The sequence below is a fragment of the Perca flavescens genome, chromosome 15 (genome assembly GCF_004354835.1).
Source record: "Perca flavescens isolate YP-PL-M2 chromosome 15, PFLA_1.0, whole genome shotgun sequence".
NCBI lineage: Eukaryota > Metazoa > Chordata > Actinopteri > Perciformes > Percidae > Perca > Perca flavescens.
Genome location: NC_041345.1, coordinates 25,030,079 through 25,050,925, shown reverse-complemented (window position 1 = coordinate 25,050,925; position 20,847 = coordinate 25,030,079). Strand labels below are relative to the sequence as shown.

The 20,847-nt window shown below is 41.6% G+C and overlaps 1 protein-coding gene and 1 long non-coding RNA gene across 2 annotated transcripts in view; both read left to right on the top strand.

The window, feature by feature from the left end:
• The window catches only part of LOC114570037 (uncharacterized), a 42,379-nt gene extending 22,561 nt beyond the window's left edge, over positions 1-19,818 (top strand). Inside the window, exon 4 of the long non-coding RNA XR_003694453.1 lies at positions 18,788-19,818. This is a non-coding gene — a long non-coding RNA (uncharacterized LOC114570037). The remainder of the gene's footprint in view (positions 1-18,787) is intronic.
• A 19-nt stretch (positions 19,819-19,837) lies between these two features.
• Positions 19,838-20,847, top strand: part of LOC114570034 (thyroid hormone receptor alpha) — a 64,062-nt gene continuing 63,052 nt past the window's right edge. The window contains exon 1 of the mRNA XM_028600230.1: positions 19,838-20,088. The gene's annotated coding sequence lies outside the window, so the exon portion shown is untranslated. The remainder of the gene's footprint in view (positions 20,089-20,847) is intronic.

Below are 20,847 nucleotides of genomic sequence, written 5' to 3'. Positions count from 1 at the left end.
TTTAACAGCATATTAAATTATTGGTATTTTTTGTAACGGTCCTGGCAATTTACAATTGCAATTGTGTTAATCAGTAACAGTTACGTGTTACCACTCCACTATGTTCACCAGCTAATCTCTGTGTGTGTCAGCTGTTTGGAGCTGCTTTATCAGAGCTTTTTCTGAAAACCGCTGCCTGCTGTGACTGGAAACCGTATCAACGAGAGCGGCAAGAGTTGACCAAAATTAGCCAATCATTATGTGAGACACCTTTCACATTACACATTGTTTAATCCATTGTGCATATAAATAATGAGTTGGTGCAGCTTTAAGACGATGAGCATAAATCAATTCTGAAATGCTTCAGAATTTGAGATTCCAACTACCTTTTTATTATCTTAGAGACATTGCTTGGGCCTGTATCTGGTTGATGTATATTTTTGCAGGCTTCGGTCACAGGTGACAAAGTAGTACTTGTAGTTTTAAGTCCGCTTCTGCACAGACATAGTCTAATAAAGGTGGGGGACGCTAAGCATTTTTACGTTTTTGTCTTTCAAAGCTGGTTAATTTGTGTCCACTTGCTGTTGCTGGCAGGGAACACATGGAGATGACTGTAGAGACACTCTGCTGTCTTGCATAACCTCTAATCACCACTTTTCTAATGTCCCGTGACAAAGCCTTGTGTTTGTGCATACATAAAGCATGAGGTATGTTTGACACTAATGCTTCCTTTCACTCATACTATGCAATTTGAACCCATACGTTATTTTTGTAGGGGAGGGACACCCTTCAATTATCCTGACTTTCAAGTTCTGATACACACACACACACACACACACACACACACACACAAAACACGCACAACCCACTTGTTGTAAATGCGCAATTCTAATCTAATTTGTTCAGATATGTGGTGAATATCAACTTGGCTTCGACTTCTAAAATCTTTTTTTTTTTTCAGTCATTTTTTTTATTTGTTTGTTTTGCCTGGTGGGACGTTGGCAAGGTTTATGCCATAGACTGTATATAAAGTATATAAAGATGGACGAAAGGATAGCTCCCCAAAAGTACTGTAAAGCCAAAACATCCTGATCGCCCCCTAGTGGCTGGCTGCAGTATAGGTCCTAATCCCCGCACCCTCCATGTTAGCAGATGGGACTGCCAAACCAGACGGTTTAGTACTGAGACGCTGCAACTGGGAGTCATTTCCTGTACCTGTGTCACATAGGTTTCTCCACTGCCACGCCTCTTTAGGAGCCTAGCGACAGGTCCTGAGTGTGTTGATTCCAATAGGAGAAGTGAACATGAACACAGATTTTGAGCGATTCTTTCGCCCCATAGTCACCAGTGTTTTATTGGACCCATTTTTGACAAGCCACATATCTCCCGAACATTCTGACACTAAAATGGCAATTTTTTAAAGGGACAAATCAGGAGACGCTCTTACAAAACTATGTGTACACTAAAGCTATGTAACTATCTAATGTTAGCAAAAGTAAATATTAATAAATCCTACAAATATAACTGTTTATTCAGCCACACGATGTTCACTACAATTTTAAACAAGGCCATGCCCATTTAGGAGACAGGGAGCGTGTACCGTTTTATACCATTGGCGCAGCGTGTAAGTAATAGAATCTTTTTATTAATTTTTTTTTAGATTATCTTTTGGGCATTTAATACTAATTAATACTAATATTTAATTTAATACCTTTTAGACTTGAAATGGGAGAAAGAGAGGGGGAATGACATGCAGCAAAGGGACGCAGGTTGGAGTTGAACCCACGTCCACTGCGTGAAGGACTGAGCCTCTTTTTATGGGCGCACGCTCTACCAGGTGAGCTATCCAGGCGCCCAGAATCATTGGCCAAACTAAAAAATCAGTACATGTCGAATAAATTCTTCCCAAAGATGGTTTGTCATTTTAGGTAGTTATTATTTTTTTTATTGTTCAAGTGTTATTTTTTTTCTAATAGGTTTGGTTTTAATAAGTTATTTGATGCTTTAAAAACTTGCTGAAGCGTCATGGTTGACAGCTGGGATTGACTCGAGATGGGTCGGGTTGAAAACTGATTTATTGATAGATACAAGTTCAAGAGTCAGTGTTGGAGCCAAGCAATTTATTTCAATATTAAGCTTTATTTTGATGAATTTTGCATGAATATATGCAGGATAAATATATGCATTGAAAAGTAAAACTAGACTCATTATAAAGTAAGTTGGGCTAATTGGTCGTGGTACTACTAGTAGAGTATAGTCACAGCTTTTTGACAATCAGCTGATTGAGGCAGTAATTGCATCAGCTGGTATATAAGAGCTGAGCTGTAGTTCAGTTTTTGGTTTGTAGCCACACAGTGTATTGACCGCCGATTACCGCGCAATACTGTTAAGTGACCGTGAATTGAAGTTCTTTTTTATATCTTTTATTTTTCTGCTCTGCTTTCAACCCTTGAGCGCCATCTGGTAAGGGCAGTTCATTACTTGCTTGTGGAAAAGAAGAAAAATGTATCGCCATGAAGTCTAAATGATAAAGGAAAATAAATGTGAAAAAAAAATCTGTGTATTCTGAGTCATGTTTGAGCATGTCTACCAAGGCGCATTCCAAAGGACAAGAAGGGAACAAATATGCTTTTTCAAAGTTGTTCCTTTTATTAAGTACGCACCTATATTTAAGATACATGCATTCACCCAGCTTAGTTACTTAGTGTCCAAAAGCTGCTGGGAAGGAAGGGACACAGTTAGTTTTAAATGTCTCCGAATCAGTATGAGTGATGACATTTAAGGTGCAATACTGCTAATGGGACCTCTGCTGAAGATTTTGTTGAGTGATTAGTCTGCGACCGTTGGCTAATCAGTGTAGTGCACTGAATTAATGACCGCAGTGCGGGCTTAGGTTATATTTTAATGACTAGGTAAAGAGACTAATGACTGTGACTGTACCTGTTTGCCTTCAGTTCACTCTGTCAAGATGATAATTGGAACTGCAAATGGCATGTCTAAGTACCCAGATACCATATAATCTTCTTTTTAATTACAACAAGCTGCAGATGTACTGATGGCAATTTTCATTCAGCTGGAGACAACCTGAATAAAACTGAATAAGTCCGATGGTTAGCTTCTTCTACTTCAGTCTTGTTAGTGCGAGTTGGTTTGCTGGTTGATGGCACTCGTTTCCATGTCCAAGTCAACCAAAGTTGAACCTAAAGTGAAAGCACTCTACAGATTTACTGTCTGTGTGGCATACTGTAGTCCAATAGATCGGTATCAGTTACTTGTGCTATCCACCTTAGTCTGGATCAACAACCGTTCAGTTCCAGAATAATCGCCGCAGGATGTTCCGCCTGATGTCCCATCGCCTTGCAAAACTTGGTTCGTTTCGGGAAACAACCATACATTTCGAGCTAGCAAGCTACACACTGAAAATGGCAAGTTTTGAAGAAAATATGGATCGTGCAACAAGGCAGCCTTGCTTGGTTCTTTTGGAGAATAATTGTAAAGATTTACAAAGAAAATGTTTACGACATTTACTCTCTAACTGGGACGTTTTGGGACCGATGTAGCAGGATTGCTGTGGACGAAGTAATGTTACACACGGCAATACGCTGGTAAGAGAAAATGAGGTTTAACTATGTATCCAGCTAATTAAAATAGCTTACGTTACTGTATTGTGTGAACAGTTAACTTTATTTAATGTTGTATGTGGCGTTTTCTTTTACAGGGTGCAAGTGTTCCACCAAAACAAGGTCCTTCCTGAGGCTATTTTTCAGAGCCACCGTCACTGCGTCTGTAGCTCAGTGCCGACCAAGACGATGGTGACTGGTTTAAAGAAATGAAAACAACCCAGAGAAGGTTTTTTTTTTTTTTTCTCCTATGCTGCAATGTATTTGTGGTGTAGCCAGACCGTACTCCGCAGCGCTATGAAGATACAATGCAAGACTATTTCCACCTCAGCCTGTAAGTGTTGCACTGCTGTTCTCCTATGCCACAGGCTCTGTGTAAAATGTAAAATCAAAGAATTTCTAATAAGGGATGAAGTTCCACTCTCTCTATACTTCCGGCTTCTGAACTGGTTGCAGTTCCACTCTGGTTCCATATAGGGGGCGCTCACAGGCAAATGCAGAATGAATGGTGATCTAAATTTTCTTCAAAACTTCCCATTTTCAAGTATGTATCTTGCTAGCTCGAAGTTTGTTGTCGTTTCCCGAAGAGAATGGAGTTAAACGGTGGCAACACACCACGCGGGAACATCCGGTGCCGGCGATTATCCGGGGAATCAATTGTCGTCCATCCAGACTGGCTGACAACTCAGTTTTCTTGAACTAATCCAATTTATTAGATGTATCACCCAGCGCTAGTTGGAGGTCACAGCAAATGCTGGGCTTATGTGTTTATATGGGCGTGCGCGAGGGGATATTGGGGAACCACTGTGTTAGCATGTCAAATACCATCCAAGCAGCTTGAATATAAAGTTTCCCTCGATAGTCTTTTGTGACCGTTTTTTTGGCTGTACGTTATGTGCTTAACATTGTCACTCAAGATACAACAAGCAGAGATGAAAAACGGTTACCACTCTACAAACTGTACTTTCATTGCCTCAGGCATTTAAGGAAAGAGGACTACTACTAAGTGTCGCACTTTGAAATGCAATCCAAAGCAAGACTGTTATTCAGTGGTGAATGATGTGGCGCCATTACTCTGAGCTGGTGGTTTTGCTGTCTAAAGGACTTGCTGGAGTGGAATTGAAAGTGTTATGCTCATCCAACCTTGATAAAAACAAAGATATTGAGCATTCAAGAGGATCACTGACACAATATACCAGGTGCATTGCTGAAGGGCATGTATCTCTTTTTGATGTGACTTAAATTACTTTAACTAAAGTGGCTCATTCAAATTTGATCAATGGTAATATGTGCAACGTGTCTATCAAAGACCCACTGACAATTTAGAAGCTAATAGAGAAGACGTTTTCCTGCAAGACTTGAACGGCATTGTTCACACAGATGATGAGCTCTTTTTTTTTTTCTTCCCCTCTACCTTTCTTATATAACTTGGTTTCCCTCATATTTCTCTCTGTTGTCCTTTCCTCCATCTCTCATCATTTCATCTTCCCCATTCCCATACGCTGTTCCTCCTCATCACTCCTTAACCACATCCTCTCTGGCTCAGAGAGAGAGAGAGAGAGAGAGATATGGAAGTGTGTGTGCGATATGGAAGTGTGTGTGTGATATGGAAGTGTGTGTGTGATGTGTGATATGGAAGTGTGTGTGTGATATGGAAGTGTGTGTGTGATATGGAAGTGTGTGTGTGCGTTAGGGCTGGGCGATATGGACCAAAAGTCATATCCCGATATATTTTGGCTGAATATCGATATACGATATATATCCCGATATTTTTTTCCGCAAAGTGAGAGCAAATGTTCAGTCAAAGCCAAAATCAAATATGACATGTCACAAGTAGTTTCATAGAAACAGTTGCAAAATCAAATAAATAATAAACCGGTTTCTTCACCTGGTTCATGATTAAATGCTCAGCTGTTCAAATAATAAAATGTAAACCTAAATACTGTATAACAGGAGTACCTTTTTTGAAATCAAAGCTCCATATTTGTGATTCGTTCCAAAGGTCAATTAAGCTTTTGATATTAATATAATCTACTTTGTTCAAAATGTAATGCCTCATGCCTGTAAGCCTAGGTTTATAGTCCCATTCTTCCACTTGATACTGCTTCCACTTAAGTAAACTAAAAGATGAACTATCGACTACAAAACAAAGAAACTAATTAATGTGTTAATACAAAGAATATTTATTATGATCGGTTCACAGATCTGAGTCCAAACGGAAACTTCACCCTTCTGAACTAAGAGTTTCTGCTTCAAGGTGAAGTTTAAAACAGACTGAAATGTCCAGGCTCATTCCTCCACTATTTATTTCTGTATGTATTTATGCGTTACATGTCATTTTAACGGGCACTGAGCTCCAGATCCTGCAGCCGCAGACGGTCTCTGCTGCCCCGCTGTAGCTTCTCTCCGTCCGCCTGCCGCCGCAAACTTAGTGGAACTTTCCGCCCGATATCGACATACAGGTCGTCCTGGACTACGTGTAAGATCCTACCGATCACCACTCTGTCTTTGGCTGGTCCGATTTGGATCAGCGGGGACCCGGCGCAGCAGCGAGGCAAAGCTGTGTTTTTCCCGGGAAGAGACGCTGCGGCCGCCACGGAGCTCTCCGCCTCCCGCTGCCGCCGGAGCTCAGGTTGCTGGTCGACGGCGGCATACATAATCATAAAACACATTGTCACCTGTTAAATGTTATTCATTGCTGTTTGTTCTTTTCATTTCCTCTATCGAACATAATTAAGCAGTACAAAAGTCCGGCATCTTTAGCGTTGATCTGAATGCTTCGGACCTCTGTTCCAAGATGGCGGCGGTTTTGACGTATGTTTAGAACCTCAAGGCGACATCTGTGTATATATCTATGGGAGCAAGGATCACATTTGAACTATATCGATATATGCGATATGGTCTAATTCCATATCTCATTTAAAAATATATCGATATATTTTTTATATCGATATATCGCCCAGCCCTAGTGTGCGTGCGCGCGTGCGTTGGGTGGGTGGTTGTGTGTTGCCTAAACGGGGGAGTTCTTTATCTTCTTAAGTGCCTAAAAAAAAAACAGAGAGTGGTACTTTTTTTGGCAGCGGCACCATAGATATATCTATGGTTGGCACGGAGTTCAGTTTTCATGACTTTTGTTTGGTTGCTATGCAACCGTTGAAAGATGTTTTTCTCCCAATCCTTACATAGCTTTTCACACCTCCACTCTCTTCCTCCATCTTATTACTTCCCCCTCCTTGTTTTTTCCTTGTTTTTTCCTTGTTACTTCTCAACTTTCTCCTGCCTCTCCTGTCATCCATCCACCATGCTGCTGCCTCCCCCTTGCCCTTTGGCTCCGTGTGTGTGTGTGTGTGTGTGTGTGTGTGTGTGTGTGTGTGTGTGTGTGTGTGTGTGTGTGTGTGTGTGTGTGTGTGTGTGTGTGTGTGTGTGTGTGTGTGTGTGTGTGTGTGTGTGTGTGTGTGTGTGTGTGTGTGTGTGTGTGTGTGTGTGTGTGTGTGTGTGTGCAAGTACTGTGTGCATATATGTAAATATTAGCTTTAGTGTGTTGTTTTGACAGAAGTAAATGTGACATTTCTCCTATAAGTCACTATCGTGTGTGTACTGAACATGCCGTTGTGTGTCCTCGCGTGGCCTTCTTGTATAACTGTCTCTGGTGATATAGGAGGCTCTGTGCTGTGTGTAACATGCATGATCTGCTGGCTGTATGCACTCACTTCACCCAGTAAATATTGACTTTAGACTATGATACAGAGTCTGAGGAGCTGCGTGTCATTTTAGAAGGAGACGATTGGGTTTAAAGCAATCAATAATTATTATCTGTTCGCTCAGTGTTCAGTTCAGTGTGTACGTACGCCTGCATGGTATACATTACACAAGATATCGCCAGCTGCATTAGCAACGAATGCGCTCCAGCACGTCAAACATACAGTAATCCTCATCCAACTGCACGGCGTCCATATGCATGTGTACATAAGCATATCCTGGACAGGCTTCACAATGAACAGGGAACGCAATCTAATTCCAAGTCACATTGTGTTACAGGAAATATACCGATTGTATACTGCCAATTGACGTCAAATGAAAAAATGACATGGAAAAGGCAACAAAATAACGGCAGTATATTAAGGTGCAATTGTTTGTATTTAGATTTGAGTATTGTGCTCTTGATTTGTTTAACTATTTGTATTTTTCTCTGTATTTTGACATCGTTGCAAATGAGGGAAACCTCAATGCTTTTCAAGGCTTAAATAAATGTTTGAATTGAATGGAAAAAAAAAAAAAAAAAAAAAAATCTTTTCTGAAACCATAATTGATTTATGTTGTCTCTGGTCATTTTCAAGCTGTTGCTTTGTTGTTTTTGATGCACATATTTCAACCAATAGCATTACTCATTACCTATTTCTAGTGTTCAGTGTAGCCTGGATGTAATACTAACTTATAGCTATCTTTACCAGCTAGGCTCCTACATGCTTGCTAATAACTTAGAAGTCACAACTCATCCCTAAATTCCGCCAAGCGCGTCTCGTCTGCGTTTCGTAAACTCTGCTGGAAGCAAACCCGGCCATTTAAAGACAATATGATTCCACCAGGAGCAAAACAGCGCATTCCAAGAATCTTCCCAGAAGCACCTCTCCGCAAAGCTCCGCAAAAAACACGGAGCGTTGCACAGTTCGGGCAGGGAGTGAATGGCTAGTGCAACTGGTCTGCTGTGTTTTTTCAGGGAATGAATGTAAAGATTTAGAACATGTTCACGGCATTTCTTCTCTAACTGGGACGTTTTGAGATCGATTGGTGGGATTGCTGTGGACAACTTACACACGGCGATACACTGGAAAGAGCAAATGAGGTTTAACCATGTATCCAGCTAATTTATAAAGCTCACGTTACTATAAAGGTGTGAACCGTAAACTTCATTTAATATTGTATGTGGCAGGTTTTTTTTTTTTTTTGCAAATGTTCCACCTAAACAAGATCATTCCCGAGACTATTTTGAGAGCCACAGTCGCTGCGTCCAGAGAAATGCCAATGAACTAGAGCACGTTTTCCTCCTATCCATGAATGTTGTGTGGAAGGGCCAGACCTTCCTCTGCAGCGCTGTGGAGATAGACAGGTCCAATGTCTAATCTATTTGCGTGTGTGAGAGACAGATGGGCTTTTCAGAGTAGGGCTGGGTACTGAACTTTGACCCTTTTTAAGCACCTCCTTGGTATCGAGTATCGAAAAATGCCTTGTCATTTAATACCAAATTTCAATACCTAAGAAGCAAATCTTCTCAGCATCAGTGAGCCAATAAGCATGCTGCATGCTTCTACCAGGATCTAATAATGCTGCTGATTGGCTGTCTAACGTTACACATTGTAAAGACACGCAGGAAAAACTGTACGTCACAGACGGGGCTTATGGAGCTGAAAAACAAATTTAAAGATTTGTGCTGTAATGTAATGTTGTAATTTCTTTTAGTTGAAATTAATTTTATAAAATTGGTATCAAAAAAAGTACAGGATCGTTCAGGAATCGTTATTGAAGTCACCGTATTGGTACCGGTATGGAAATGTTTTTAAATGATACCCAACCCTAACTACAACTAACAACAAGCCTGAACTGATGTTAGCCTAATATTGTAGATCTATTGTGTATATATACGCCCATGCATATTTCAGGTTATCATTATAATCAGGGTAGGATTTTTTTTTTTTTATGCGTTTATATTCCATACCCTTACATTTGTGCCCGTAGGACCAACGGTCCAGGGTTCCCGGGGCTCCATCCTTTTATGTTGCGTTAGATAGCTAGCGGCTGCTAATGCCTGCATTGTTTCAACGAAGCAGAACAAAAACTGGCTGCTTTGATTGGTTTTGTCTCGCCGCCAGAAACTCAAAGGGCAGAGGTATTGTGGCTTTTTCACACGGTAAGCCAACACGATTATAAAACGTTTAACGTTACCAACTAAATAAAAGTTAGCTTTGTAGAGATTGTGGGATTTTCCAAACCAAATAAATAATACACATATTTACAAAAAACAGCTTGGCTACCCCATTGTGGTGTAACTAAGATATCTGCAGATTATTTTATTTTTTTCGTTAATGGATTTAGCTCCTGTACGATGACATTCACACGGAGAAGCTACTTTTAACATAGCATATTGTCAGCGGCACAGCTGATGTGATCCAAACATTTCCAGTAACTGTTTAACACTAATCACTTCATATAAATATGTTGGAGAGTTTCTGTGTGTTCCATTGTGTTTCCGGATTTACTTTCATGAAAACAAATGTTTCAAAAATAGGTTTTGATTTAATTCTGTGATGTTGACATGGAAATGGCAAAGTAATATTTTAAGTGATGAGCCTGGTTGTGCTGTCATCACGGTTGTATTGGCTGTTCTACATGTCTAGTTGACCAATCGGATTGCCTTTTGAAATCTACTTGTATAATTTTTGAGGATGCACAAGGACTATAAAGACATTATTAAGCTATTAAAGTGCTCATGTTATGCTAATTTTCAGGTTCATAATTGTATTTTGATGTTGTACCATAATAGGTTTACATGGTTTAAAGGAACACGCCGACTTATTGGGAATTTAGCTTATTCACCGTAACCCCCAGAGTAAGACAAGTCGATACATACCCTTCTCATATCCGTGCGTGCTGTAATGCTGTCTGACGGTTCCAGCATTAGCTTAGCCCAGCACAGATCCTGGAGGTAACTGGTTCCAACTAGCCTATTGCTCCAAATTGTGACAAAAGTAACAAAATAACGGCAACATGTTCCTATTTACATGTTGTGATTTGTAGAGTCACAGCGTGTACAAAAAACAATGTAACATGAGACACAGCCATCTTCTAACAGTAAACAAACCGGGAACTATATTCTCAGACAGGCTTGCTGCGAGCATATCACTCCGCCCAAGTACTATATTCTTCCGCCTGAGAATATAGTTCCCGGTTTGTTTACAGTTAGACGGCTGTGTCTCATGTTACGTTGTTTTTTGTACACGCTGTGACTCTATAAATCACAACATGTAAATAGGAACATGTTAGCATTATTTTGTTACTTATTCGGAGCAGTAGGATTACTGGAACCATTCACCTGCATGTTCTGTGCTGGCCTGATGCTGCTGGAGCCGTCTGACAGCCTTACAGCACACACGGAGATGAGAAGGGTATGTATCGACTTGTCTAACTCTGGGGGTTACGGTGAATAAGCTAAATTCCCAATAAGTCGGCGTGTTCCTTTTAATTTTCAAAAAACACCATATTTTTGTTGTACTGCACATTGCTGCAGCTCCTCTTTTCACCCTGTGTGTTGAGCTCTCTGTTTTAGCTACAGAGTGAGGCATCGCACTTCTACCCATCTTTGTTGGGAGTCGCACATAGCTAGGTAAGAACTACTAGCTAGAAGCTAGCGCTGTTAGCGGTTAGCCACCTCGTTCTCAATGGCAAAACACTGCTACAACACACACGAGTTCACCCTAATCTACAAAAGAAATTGTATAGAACTACTTACATGTCCCTGTTCTGCAGGTATTCCACGCAAAGTTGGAAGTGCGCCCTCGTTTAGAAGAAGTCTCCCGGCTAATCCTGCCTTGTACTGGCCGAAGTTGGAGAAACAGCTAGCTGATGTGGCATGAGCTAAGGTGGTGGCACACACCAAATGTTTTGGCTAATGACGTAGACGGCCCTGCAGATTTTGACCAGCTCACCCGGAGACTGAAGGCAGGATACATTCAGAAACCCGTATCTCGCTCAAAACAGCATGGATGTTTTTTTTTTTTCAAGTTCGTATGCGTGTGAAAGCACCAGAGACACAAAATAACACCCCAAATACCCAGAAAAAGTGTTTTTTTTTTTTCATAATATGGGCACTTTAAGTTAGTTAATAATCTTATAAATGACTCAATCAATTCTTTTTCCTATCAAATATTTTTCCCCAACATTTTTAGGTCTTAAACTATATTTGTGGTGGCCTTAAAAAGGTCTTAAAAAGCATTCAATTTGACCTTAAAAATGGTGCAAGAATCCTGCGGTCTCTAACACTTGTCTTGTGAAGTTTTGTATACTGTCTGCAGCTTTCTTTCTCTGGAACCCTTAGAGGCATTCTTGTCCCTGTTCAGTGTTTCCCACAGAATGACACAGCTGTGGTCTTATTTTGTACCGTAGATCCGCTGTTTGCATGACATTACTGTAAAATTCCAATTCCAACTGCTGCATGACTCGCTCTGCTGCTGAACTCATTGCACCTCATCCTGACTGGACTGATAATCAGGCACGCTCTGTTTGCGGTCCACGCTGTCCTGTAGATCAGCTTTCTCTTCTCATTGCCGAGCATTACTCAGCTGCTTCACTTGAGTTCATTCTCACATTCCTTTAGTCTCAGGTAGCACAGGCTGCTCATGTGTCATAACGCACCGATATCCTACTTCTTATTTACACAACCGGCATATTGCACATACTGTATTTCGGAGGCATAAATGGTGTGTTAATTGCACTGAGTGGGTCCTTAATTAACCACATGCTGAAAGTGGGAGACAAACTCCCACTCCCAACACTTAACAGGCTTGACATAAATTGTACTATTAATTCATAAATAATGGACGTCTTCGTTAAGTTTGATTATATATTTGTAGGATTGGGCATCGAGAACCGTTTCCAACGTTCAAAAACGTTTCAACAATTACGATTCCAATGGAATCGTGTTTTTTATTGGAAACGTTTGGAAAAATTTGGTTTCAAATCCAATCATCCGTTCCGCTAGTTTTGGTTTCCGTAGCAGCCACCGTATTTCCAGGCTTGTTGTGTTGCAGCCGTGGAGCACAGTAAGCGACTTTACATTGGAAAAAGCCTGGAAAAACTGTAAACCGCCAATGAATCTGAATTAATTTTTCCTGACCCGTTTCAACTCCACCCCTAAAAGAATCGGAATCGATAAGAATCAGAATTGTGAAATCGAGACAGTGCCCAACCCTATATATTTCTAATTCAAAGTTTCCAACATCGTGAAGACATGATGTCTTTTCCTGTTATTTATCAGTTTTCTTTTCATCAGTATCTACTGTTTGACTATAAGGACGTGACAGACTGCATTTCCAAATACTCCTAAGACGGCAATGACCCCCACTCCTTTCATATTAGACCTATTCTAGACAGCACCCAGCTTCACTATCCTAAAAACACATGCAATTCAAATATAGTCCGTCTACCAAGTGGTTTGACTCGAGTCAATCATTTGTACTTTGGTGTGCTCAAGCTGCAGGTGCATTGTGGCAGGGGTTCCCACTGGAAAAGATGATCAAAGGAAACCAGATGTGTTCAGTTTGTTAGTCTGCTGGTTCATTATGTCGGTGAGAAATGCTGTTGGTAAGTGCTGCATTTTAAAAATAACATTTCCCTGGTGCATTAAGTGCACTCCGTTTTTCATTTCAAGCCCTGTATAATACTCCTATGATATTATATAATTGCTTTTTTTTATGACTTAGAGAAGATAGGGTTCATTGACTTTACATTAGCCTAACGCTTAATTAAAATAACAAAATCACTTTCACTCTTAGACTTTTTCTGTCATGACTCCCTTTGGAAGCTGGCATATTCGAGGAGTAATGTATCCATGTGACATCTGAGATTATTTGGTCTCATACCGCCTGTTGTCAGGGTTGCAATTGTGTCTCCTCTTCACCCGTTACGCTGGCAGTGAACCTGTGAGCCGGGCTGTCCCAATCATGAATTTTAGATGGTGATTTATTTAGGATTAACAATGTATTTCTGTTTATTTTATGCCTCACATTGCTGCTGCTGTCTTTGGCTTTGCAACTAAAACTAAATCCATGTGGTATTTCAATAGCGGCTCAAACGATGTGGTCATTGGCAACGAAGTGTCAATTAATCTTCAAATAGTTTACTGAAAACAATGTTCCACCTCTCGCTCTGGTGCACAGATTGATTTTAATTAGCTTGTTCTAAAACGTTTGTGTGGGCCAGCCTAATTTAACAGGACCGTGGTGCACTGCAGAAGGAGGCTTCATTTTATGTTCAAAAGTTCAAATTAATCACACTTTTTTTTTTTTTTTTTTTTTTCTAAATGTACTTTAAAAGGGATATGTACGTTTTTAAAGCTCAAGTGGTATTTGAGACTGGACGTACTCCGGTGGTAACTCAGTTCACATCGACAGTACATGATGCAAATAACTTTAGTCTTGTGGAGAGAACCCTCTGGAAGGGCTTTGAAACGTAACTTCCCATTCAGTTTCTTTATCCATTTCTGCCCAAGGAGCTTGGTTTCTGCTAGCCATCCACCGCTGTTCATGGCTGTATTTCCCAACAAACTAATACAATAATGTTGTATATAATGTAAAACTTAATTTAAACACTGTAGATCTCTCTCTCTCTCTCTCTCTCTCTCTCTCTCTCTCTCTCTCTCTCTCTCTCTCTCTCTCTCTCTCCCCCTCCCTCCCTCCCTCTCTCTGTAGCGTGCAGGAGTTCGGACATGTGGCTAATGTAATCGCACTGACTGTCCGGTTTGTAATTTGGCCCTGGTTTGGTTTTCTTTGAATTTGTCCGGCGATTTCGAACATCACTCCTGAAAGACCGAATTTTCCAGATCGTCTTCTCGTCGCCTCTCCCTTCTTGGCTCACTGACGCTGATGAGATTTGCTCCTTAGCTAATACTCCGATACTAAGGAGGAAATTCGGTCGGTGCTTAAAAAGTAGGGTTGGGCATCGTTTGGATATTAACGATTCTGATTCCAATTCCGATTCTTCCTTTCGATTCCGGTTCTTATCGATTCCGATTCTTTGAGGGGTGGAGTTGAAACGGGTCACATGCTAAGAGTAAAGTTTTATTTTTGATTCAAAGGTGGGTTGCAGTTTGACGGGGCTTTTTCAATGTAAAATAAAGCCACACTAGAGATCCGCTTACTGTGCTCCATGGCTGCAACACAACAAGCACCTGGCCGCTACGGAAACCAAAACTTGCGCATGTTAAATTTAGAACCCATGATCAGATTTGAAACCAAATCCTCCAAACGATTGCAATAAAGAAACGATTCCGATGGAATCGTAATTTTTGAAACGATTCCAAGTAGGAATCGGTTCTCGATGCCCAACCCTATTAAAAAGTAATACATTTGATACCCAGCCCTACTTTCATTTGTCTCCGATTTTGTATATTTAGTCTTTCTAATACTCAATAAGTCTTCTTATGGTATGTATAATAATTATATTGTTACTGTACCTATTTTCTGTTGTAGCGCAACAGTGATTTGATTCATTTGCGCATTCTCCTACATTTGATTGCAGTTTCCTCGCCAACTCCGTCTGGGTCTTGATATCCTTCAGATAAACGTGAAAAGATAAGTTCACCGTCACATGTTAGGGTGCTCCAGTGAGGTTTGACCACTGTCAGAGAAATGTTCATACAGACCCATATCAAGTCACCCAACACCACACCCAACGTGACATGTTATCAGACTTTGCAGCAATTTACTGCCATCAACCTATAGGATATTCTGTATTGTTTTCGTAGGATCACATGCCCTGTCTCATTGTTTACAGTGGATACATCGCTCTGTCACCACAGCGCTCTGTCTGTGCCACACACTGACTAACAAGCATCTGATCCTAATTTTACAGCCCAGCTACTTACCAAATTAAGAAATGCACATATGCAAGTGGAGCTTCAAAGCAGGGAAATACATTTCAATTATATTTACAGATTTCTCTTATTTTTTTAGTTTAGTCGTAGCAAAAGCTGCTGTAAAGCATTTTATTCAGCCTGGTGTGATTGGTGCAGAGTAGCGTTGCACTCCTCAGGAGGAAGGTCTCAAGATCACACACACACACACACACACACACACACACACTTGGCTGCATACCCACTGTTGTTCCTGCAGAGTGTGTGTAGGCGGGTTGGTGGGTGTCCAAAGTTGTAGCAGTAAAGAGTCAAGAAAAATAAAAAATAGCCCTAGATACAAGCACTGTATGACCTCATCGCTTCCTGGTGCGAATTATTGAGACAGAGCCTCAGCCAAGAGACTGTGCTTAGTACACACACACACACACACACACACACACACACACACACACACACACACACACACACACACGCATGCACGCTGTTCCATGTCAGCGTGCCAGTCTCTTTTTAGTTAAAGTCAGCAGGCTCAAACAATGAAAACAACTTTGAAAGCAAGTTTGTTGATGCCTTGGAGGATTTCTCAAGTTTTGGTCTCTTGCCTCGTCTCTGAGGTCAAAGGTCAGGGTCAGATACAGAACGACGACAGTCAGTCAGCCTACTCGCTTGCCAACCAGCCGTAAAATCCCACACTCTAAATACAAAAGTCTGCAGTGTACGGTAAGAATGTGCAGAAATGCTGAACATAAAGTTGGTACAGTAAAATAACTCTTACGGTATCAAATTTGATTATTTTCTTCTGGCTGTGATCAGAAGAATGGTTTTTACATTCAGATGATTAATCTGTGTTTGCAGACTACTGCGCCCTGGAAAAAAAGACAACATTGGAACTGTAGTAGGGCTGGGCGATGTGGAGAAAATCTAATATCACAATATTTTTGACTAAATACCTCCTATTGATCCTGCCACGATATTGTAGGGATGCCTATTGTTCGAGGCACGTCCAGCTGGGAGGAGGCCTCGGGGAAGACCCAGGACTAGGTGGAGGGATTATATCTCCAACCTGGCCTGGGAACGCCTCGGGATCCCCCAGTCGGAGCTGGTTAATGTTGCTCGGGAAAGGGAAGTTTGGGGTCCCCTGCTGGAGCTGCTCCCCCCGCAACCCGACACCGGATAAGCGGACGAAGATGGATGGATGGATGGCCTATTGGTGCTTTCACAAAATATTTACACAAAGAGAGTCAGTAGTGTAGAAAAGTCAGTAGTGTGGATATAATGACTAAGTGGGTAAAGGCAAATAATAGAACAGTTACAACAGTCTGATAAGTTCAGAAAATCACTTTATTGTAATGCAGCCTTTAAACCAGGAAACAGGGGTGGCCTCTAGCTCACCCAGTAAGTTCGCCCCATGTTGGCTGAGTCCTGCAGCGGCGCAGGGTTCGAATCCGACCTGCTGTCCTTTGCTGCGTGTCATCGCTCTCCGCTCCGACTGTCTAATAAAGGGAAAAGCCCCCAAAAAATAATCTTTAAAACCAGGAAACGACACCACTTAAGCCATATTACAATATCCAAAATCTAAGTGGATATCTAGTCTCATATCACGATATCGATATAATATCGATATATTACCCAGCTCTAACCTGTAGACAAAATATAGGAAATAAATAAGTGAAACCAACAATGTGTTCCCTACGCTGTGGCACTCAGGCCCGAGCCCATTCATTCCTGGAAGTCTTCAGTAGTCTCACAAATATATATAGGTCTATGGTTAACAGAATTATGTGGTCATTTTAGCAACTTGCTGTGGCTATACTATCATATAACAATGCATTGACGTTGATATAGGATTTCATTTCTATTGCCTAATGCCCGGTGCATGTTCACCCGGTGCAGCAGAGTGGCTCATTGATGTGTTGTTAATAGTTTTTGAGCAACAATGCAGAGGCACAGAGGGATAATATTCAGTACAAAAGGCTTTAGCTACACAGACAATTCTGGTTGTTAAGATGAACTCATTGTTGCCTTTCCTCTTTTCTTCACGCTTCCTAAATGTCTTAGATCATGGACAGAGAGGGAATGTTTGAAGAGAAATCAAGTCAAATTCAGTCCCCGGATCATTTACGCTGTACCTCTCCGCCACCAGGTCACCCCCTTCCTCGTTCAGTTTTCCATCCAGTCTGTCTGTTTTTCCCACTTTCCAACAGCCAAATGGTGGTTTATTTTGGCGGCGGATGGTCTCGTTCACAGCCAGTTTGGCAGGCAACCAGCCATCAACTCAAGGTGTTTTTTTTTTTTTATTCTGACCGTCGGACTGTGTTTCTGGTGAGCTACTGATCGCTGCCTGTTCTGTACATCTGTCACTGTAGCTGGTGGGGGAGGGAAGTATTTTATTCCCCCTGCATGAGAATATGATACATATTGTATCAAATGTCTCTTTCCTCTCTCCTTCCATCTTCCTTCATAAGATTAATCTTGATGTCTGTTTCATTTGGCGTTTCCTGCTGCTGGTTAATTAGCCCCTCTGCTGAGGTCTCATTTTCATGTTGGCCTGGGAGGCTGCGGCGTGCTAGGAAGAAGAGACTAGGAGGGGGGGAGATGAAGAGAGGACAGGTGTATACTGTTTGTGCAAACTTATACCGGTGACGTATTGTATAGGAGTTACTCTTGCCTTTACATCTTCTGGTGCCCTTCCAACCAAAGTCAGAAGGTGCTGTGGAGTTAGCCTTTCAACATCTGTGTGTGTGTGTGTGTGTGTGTGTGTGTGTGTGTGTGTGTGTGTGTGTGTGTGTGTGTGTGTGTGTGTGTGTGTGTGTGTGTGTGTGTGTGTGTGTGTGTGTGTGTGTGTGTGTGTGTGTGAATGGTTTTCTATTTGAGAAAACGTCACACAAAGAGATGCATGTATGTGTGTGTGTGACAGAAACCCAACCCAAGAGCTGCTTGCACAGATGGAGGAAGATTAAGTGTGTGTGTGTTCAAATGTGGGTTTGCCAACAACTGATTTTCCAGCCAGGAACTGGGACGCATACTGAAGTACTGTAGCCTTTTGTTATCGCAGAATCAGTGGCGATTTTATATCAAAAAAATTGGTGGGGCACAATTTCAAAAGATGGGCTACATCCCAGTAATACTAGAATACTCTGTATCTCACTGTTAACATGTCAACAACCAGCATGGCTCCACAAAACCCTTAACAACAGAGCAGCATTCTTCTACCAGGTGTTATACACATACAGAGAGAAGCACTAAATAGGAACATCCAAAGGTCTTCGATATAATTTAAAACAAATCCCATCATGACTAGACCTTGGTTAGGTGTTCTTATAATGGATGTAAGTATGGTGAACAGCAAGCAAATATTGATTATATGTCAGTTACTGCCTTTTGCCTTTGCACGACTCCTTATTTTTCACACATGATACAAAGGCAGAATACAGTAATTGCCAAACAAGGGTCAAAGGTCAATTTTGAGCTCAACATTTTTTCTGTGACAGGGGAACTCCTTGGTGAAGTCCAATGATAAAACTTCTAATCGTTTTGTCCCGTCTCTGTGCTTTTTCTTCCGTAGGCGGAGCCCCTGAAGAAACCGACCTGTTAAGAGTCAAGCATCGACTTCTTTTCAGACCCACACTAGCACACTACCAGCATTTGTTTTCAATAACAAAAGAGAGAACATACTCGAGACTGATTCAATACCACTTTACCTCCCGTCATCCTGTCCTTTCCTCTCCAGTCCAAGAACAACCTCCCCTGCTCTCTACCTCCCAGAGAAATAGAAAAGGAAAGAAGTGAAAAGCAATTTATTATCCTTTTATCAGTTCCTCTTTCTCTCCAGTTCGTGCAACAGTTCTCCCATTTTACCTCAGGGATTTTTCTCCCACGGCCTACCTCCTCCACGAGAAACCCAGTGACTGGAACAAAAAAACACACCTGTGACCTCTCGCTGTTGTTACCATGACAACCTGTATTGCCTCTCAAGCACCCCTCGCCGCAAGCGTGAGGACCAGCAATGACCTTGGACCTCTCACCCCCTGCCAGCTCAGACCAGCTCGCTGTCTAAATTGTACTGATCAACACTTGTAGCCTGGAATATCGGGCCAGTTATCCCCTGGAACGGAAAAAAGGGGTCCCATTGCCAATAAAGCCAGCTACACACTCACAATAACCTCACCCTTCTGGTACAATACGCCCAGCAGGAAACAATATACCTCAGCAGAGACACAGCTTCTCACTCAAGGAAAGTGGAAGGGAACTTTTACAGCAATAGCATTCACTGTCCCGGTGCTTCAATCCACCCAGCAGGGTAACACATGCTCACCAGCCTGGTGCTTCAATCCACCCAGTAGGCAACTCACTTCAGCATCTTCCATTTGCCTGAGAGGCAAGAGTATAGCAATCGTAGCCAGGGAGGCCTCTAGAGGAGCAAAGAGAGAGAGAGAGAGAAGAGAGACTCAGGAGGGCTGCCCGGCAGTCGACTTCACTTCATTTTGCTTCTGAGCAAAGTCACATCATACACAAGCCTCACGATCCAAGCGGTAGCATCAAATCAGCAAACGCCCAAGAGGCCTTTAGAGAACACAGAAGAGACTCCGAAGTGTGTGCCCCCCCCCCTCCTGCCTTATGCTTCACCCTGTGAAGCCTCCAGAGAAGTAGAGCTACACGCCGAGCAGGAGAAGTTCTTGGAAGCCTCATCAGCTTTTTTCATACTCTGGAGGCAAAGCCGCAAAGCATTAAGAACTCCTTGGCAGATTCAACCCGGAGCTTTATGAACCTTGGAAAGTTAGAAGACTAAACACTGAGAATCCGTATTGTGTGACAGCTTCGAGAAAAAGACCGGGGAAAGCATTAAGTAAAAAGAAGAATGCATCGGTGAGTTCCTTTTTTACTAATTTGATATGCTTATTTATCAGCGTGCTTTCCTCACATTCCTCTTCTCCTCAGTAACAGGAGGCTCTGCAGCAGAGTGTGTGAAAAATACACAGTATAGTTTTTTTTTTTTTTTTTTTTTTTTGGGTGCTTTCATATCGGCTACCATTGTATACTAGTGATTACAAGAAAAATATTTTTCATCCCTTATCCTTTCAATTCCTTGCGTCACTAACTGACATTTAAATGGCATTTCTGCCTAATAAGATGATACGGAGTGGAGACAGACAGGAGATTAAGAGAGATGGAAAGGGTGCTTTGCAGTTAAGGTCATTAACCCCTGCAATAACATCCATCGGCGCAAAGACACTTAATACCGTGGAGACTCGGCTCGGAATACAAGTCTCTGGGAAGTTTGTAGCTTGAAAACATCCCTAACTAAGTATGACACGTTAACTTAATATTTACTTTATCATGCTGCAGTTGGTGTATTGTTTGTGGTAATCAAGGCTTGGTCCAACGAGGCGACTATGCTGAAGAAGTCGTACCCCACATTCATGGCCTTCTGTCTATCCCCCCCAAAAGTATTTCAAATGCATGTGGTTTGACATTTTAAATTTCAAACATTCTACATACAGTAGATTTTTACCCATTCTGACAGCATGGCTATAGGGATGGCAATATGGGTCTGTCGATTGGTTGGTCTGTACACTGCTTTGATCCAGTCTGGGAGATTTATCTATCATATGGTTTGCTGCTAAA